The sequence below is a fragment of the Pteropus alecto genome, unplaced genomic scaffold (genome assembly GCF_000325575.1).
Source record: "Pteropus alecto unplaced genomic scaffold, ASM32557v1 scaffold95, whole genome shotgun sequence".
Lineage (NCBI taxonomy): Eukaryota > Metazoa > Chordata > Mammalia > Chiroptera > Pteropodidae > Pteropus > Pteropus alecto.
The window spans coordinates 9,491,304-9,496,971 of NW_006441071.1; positions in this window are offsets into that span (position 1 = coordinate 9,491,304).

Sequence of the window (5,668 nt, forward strand, 5' to 3'; positions counted from 1 at the left end):
TGACTTCTATAAGTTTTATTTTCTCATCAATAAAAGCAAATAATAATAGAATCTATCTCACAGCATTATTGCGACAGTTAAATGAAATAATTCACAAGAGTGCTTTATATAATGCTTGGCACCTAATAAGCAACCAGTGAGTGCTAGCTCTCAGTTATATTTTAGTTTCAAGCAAGAAAGAGTTTCTAACAATAACACAAACTTCCTTGGAAGTATTTAGGCTTAGACGTCACCGTTTGTTGAAGTATTGTAGAGAAGATCCTTGGAAAGCTTGTCCTACCTAATGTAGCAGTTCTCGAATCTAGTTCAGAAAAGAATTTCTGTGGGAAATTTTAAGCTACAAATATCAGAGTACTATTCTAAACCTACTCAATCAGATTTTTGCCACTCTTCAGATGATTTCCATTTCATGACTGAGAAACACTTGTCTAGATAACTTCTAGAATACTATCCAATTCAGAGAGTCTGCAAATCTAGGTCTAAATCTAAAGAGGTAGTTTTTATAAGCAATGAAGCCATGCACAGCTTTGATATTTGATAGATTTTTACATTGCCCCAAATCTCATACATGTACATGTGAATGAATAATAATGTATGCTAATGGGGAGTGCTGCTGAGTTCACTGGAGGAATTTTTTTTTTTCTTTAGAGTTTTCTAAAACACCACAAGTGCTTAATGGCACATGTCATCATGGTCTCCTTATAATTACTGATTCAGCATTTCCCAAGCTGATATTGCCCTGGACACTGTTCTGCAAGATGTTATAAAGAAGCCACATAAATAATATCCTTATTCAAATAAATTTGGTGGACAGTTTCCTTCAGTCTAGTACTTCTTTTCTCTGTGACTTCTCCAAGACTTTACTGTGACAACCTGCTCTGCAAATCTCTAGGAGAGAGGTATAATCAGGCACATCACAAGATATATAGACCATAGGTCCTTTATTAGGTGTCTACCTACTGGCATCCTTCAAGGAAAAATGTTTTACAGAATACAGTTTAGAAGATGATATGGCTGCAATCATTATATCCCAAACACAAATTTAAAATGTTGAATAGTTTGAGATACAAAACATGACACATACAGCTTCAGTAGTCATTTAATCTTGCAAAGTAAATGGCTTTATGAAAATATTTATGAGATACTGAAGCTATATCTGGATTTCAATATGAATATCTTGAAATTTGTTTTGAAAAATAGTTTTTTAAAAATACATTGTAATCCAAAGTGGTATTGCTTCACTATTTTTTGCGTAACCAAATTTCTGACACACTGGTAGAGAAGCTCACTTTTTTTTCACTTTTTTTATTATTATTATTAAAAAGCAACAGATAAAGACCACACCAGCTTGTTTTAGGAAGGCAACTAATTTGTTTACACAGAAATTTATAGTCCAGTAACTATCTCAGTAAACTTATGAAGTAATAGACAGTCATAATAGATAATTTTTAACAAATTCATTTCATTTCTGCAGAGAACCCAGTATGCCATACTAAAGAACATATAAATTTAGCCAGGTATTTTTCATATTACTAAAGAAAAAAATTACAGATATCTCCATTAATCTGAATGTCTTAGTCTTTCCATGTGACATAGAAATACATGAACCTTAATATGTTTTTAGATAAATAACATCCTTGTTCATGACCACAATTTTAGACCACTAACTTTCCTTTGCAACAGTAGAATAAAATATACTGTGAATTCATTTGTATGACTTTTGTCAGAAGTAATAGGAGTGTTGAGTTGTATTTAATTTAAAAATAAAGTACTCTGATAATAATAATAATAACTCTAATAATTAAGGTAGAATAAGCACATCAACCTTCACTGATTATATGGAATCAAAATTATTTAAAAAATAATAGAAAGGGCACAATATTTTTGCCTTACTGCTTTCTAACCTTTTTACCTAATCAATTAAAATTTCATTCTTTTTGAGTGAAATTTTATGGATGAGTAATATTCCCCTATATATTTGTACCACATCTTCTTTATCTGTTTGTCTATCAGTGGACACTTAGGTTGCTTCCATATCTTGACTGTCGTAAATGATACTATAATTGTTCGGGGTGCATATAACTTTTTGAAATTGTTTTGGATTTCTTCAGATAAATTTCTGGAATTGCTTGGTCACATGGTAGTTCTATTTTTAGTTTTGTAAGAAACCTCCATACTGTTTTCTATAGAGGCTCCACCAATTTACAACCCCATCAACAGTGCACAAGTGTTCTCTTTTCTCCATATTCTCATCAACATGTGTTATTTTTCTGGTTTATTGATAATAGCCATCCCGACAGGCATGAAGTGATAGCTCATTGTGTTTTTAATTTGCATTTCCTTGATGATAAAAGCAAAGGTGAGATGATAGAGTAAAGCTGGAGATTCTAATCACTTTAAATTGTGCAGGCTAGCAGTGATAGATTTTAAATTCTTGAGAGTAATCATGGACATTCCTGGGAGGTAGATAGGAAGCTAAGGTGTAACAAAAAAGTTGCCGGGTACAAAATCACTGTGCATACAATGTGAAATTGGGCAGAATTATTATATTCCCACTTTAATTTCTGCAGGAAGTGATCAGTTAAGTAGGGCTAAATGGATTGTATCTCTTCACTCAATCTGTGACTCCTTGTATTTTGGGATCAAACTTGCCGTATATTCTCAAAGTGATAATTTGGTCATGTGAATAATTAAGAAACCATCATTATTATCATATTATTTCTGCAAAAACATATTTAAATACTTGATGGTGAAATGCTTTCAAATCCTGCAGAGTCCCTGTTGAAGACTGTAACAACCATTGTGTTCTGCAATGACCAGAAGACCCAAGGGTGTATGATTCTCTGGTCTAAATGTCAGAGGTAGATTTGGCCTGAAGATATTGAAGTTTATGCTTCAAGTCCCTTTCCTGCATGGCCCCGTCTAAGGATTTGTACCTAAATGTATAGTTGTAATTTTTAAAATCATTTTCTTCTGATAAAAGTGACCTCCACATTGTATAAACTTCAGATGCCACAAAACCTGGACTCATTACTTCTTATTCCTTCTTTACTTTACCTCTACCATTATATTCAAGATAATATATCAATCTTGTTTTTTAGGCCTCATTATTTCCAAAAATATTACTACTCATAATATTATAATTAGTTTTAAGCTGTAAAAAAAGTTTTGACACATTAACATTAAAATAAAGCTTCCCAAGTTCAGTTTATTATAGGAAAGCCCAGAGATCCTTTCTTTTATTCATTCATTCATTCATTCATTTATTCACTCAGGAAACTTTTATTCAATAACTGTGTTGCAGCATGGCTTAATGCAAGTACAAAGATAAAATATAATTGAATAAGAAAAGACCCTGCTTCTCAATTTGTTCATCAACTCTGTGCTGGGAGTGAGTATGTACTTAGTGAAATTCTCATTTACAAAATAATTTTAAAGTAGCTTTAAAGTAGAATGCATAGTGCTTTGTGGGGTGTTGCCGTTTCATATGCATTATCTCATTTGAATAATTTTATTATGCTTAAGTACAATACATGTTATAAGTTATTAAAAATGGTAAATTAATAAGTAAAACAAGATGTTAAAAGTATTAAGGCACAATGGAGCTATGTATTACAAATCTAACAATCCTTTTATACTCAAGAATTAATTATTTGAATATAAGTTGAGTGCATCCTGGAAAAAAAAAATTAATTTCCTGAGCTCTCAGTTGGAAATAGATACTAATTTTAGCTCAGATTTCACTTACTGCTAAAAATTCTTGAAGAACAAAAATCACTTCACGGTTTCTATCCAGTGTCCTGGAATTGTCTTTCTTTCAAGAGTCACCTTCTTTTAATATATTTGAGAAAGAGAAAGTTAGGCTCATGTCTGTCCTGTTCCTCACATCTTAAGATCTTCTCTACCACTCTGACCACCCCCAGGGAGTATTTGTCATTTTTTTGACAAGCATTTAATGTGTTCGTACTATGTACCAGGCATTGCACTAAGTGCCAGGGAGCCTGGAGTGAGCAAACTATGCTTCTGGATTAAGTACGTAATCACAAGCACATCACAAATTGTGACAAATGCTATAAATGAACAATACAATGTATTAAGAGAAGACGTAATTGAAGAACCCCATCTTCTGGGTGTAGGAGAGCCTTTTCTGTTCTAGTAACATTTAAAGTAAAATCAGAAAGATGAGTTGAAAATAATCATCCCCCCACCCCACCCCCCCAAAAAGTAGAAAACCACCAGCAATACAGTTATCAAAGTCTAAAAGTAATTTAGCCTGAAACAACATCACAGACTACAAGTAAGGAAGGTGATCTTTTCCACATTCCAATCCAGGGAATTAATCCAAGCTGGGTTTGAACACCCTAAATTCAATACTCTTTAAATTCTACCCACAAGCATGAGATATAGATAGATCATTTCATAAACATGCAGTTGGAGCAAGTAAAATTCTTGATCGGGGAAAGTCTTGTAATATCTGTGGGGGAAAGGAAGACAAGTCAAGCATCTTTTATCCTCAGTAATGGATAATGAGAGGTTGCTCTAACACATACACATAGATTTTGGATTGGGATTGGAGAAATGTCAGTATTCTTGCTGTTAATGTGGTTAAGAAATATTTAGCCAAGATGAAATTAGCTTACCCTCCCTCCTTTATTCAATTCTGTTCATGTTGTACCTACTTACCAGACCAAATGCTCCCACTGAGGTTTTCTATCTCAATGAACCCCAAATGGATTCTCCCTGAGTTAAAGACCTTTTCCAGGTCAAGCCTTCTAAAGAAAGTCCTTATCATTTTACAACTCAGCACATTTATTATTTCGCTATGGAGCTATCAAATAACAGGGCACACAAGCAATAAAAATGCACTCATTTCAACTGTGTGACAATCAATACTCATTCTTGTGTGCACTCAAATCACTCTGAGGAAACCCAAGTGATCTGCATCAGACCTCACAGGAAACATGATTAGCCTGGGGTCTGCTGGTTTTGTTTGCATTAACTAACCTTAAATGACATTTTTTGTGTTTGACAATTTAGATCAATAGGGTGTGGTTTACAGCTCTCCTATTTGCTTTCTCATAATGATCTTCACCATTTTCTTTCACTTGCCTGAAACAATCCATTGATTGGTGAAGATCAAAATACAGAGGAAACCTAGGGAAGAAACCTGTTAGCTCCCATCCTGAATAATCCTTTCTTATATTCTCTTGCTCCAAATATCAGACGTTATTTTTTTTTTGAATACTAAGTTAATTGATACTTAATCATTGGCTATTGTCACATATAAAGAAAACTGAAGCTTTGTTTTACTTTGCTTTCTTGGACAGAATTCTTCAAAGTGTGAAAGAATCACTAAATTACTTTTTAAATTTGTTTAAAAAATTCTTGGTATTACTTGGTGGTACCCTGGAAGCAAAAGTAAGAATTCTGTAGTATAATTCTACATGTCACCTGTCACACAGAGTATTAAATGGAGAGGTATGACTGGCAACACTTCCAATTCACATATCTAATAGGTAGTCTCAAAAGTCTGCTCCACTATTAATTTTATAAATTTGGGAGTAGAGTTCTAGGTGTCAGCACTTCAAAACATCCTTTTATTTGTCACATTTTTTTTTTCTCCTTATGCTATAGGAATGATTGAATCAGGGAAAAGATTTTGAATCTT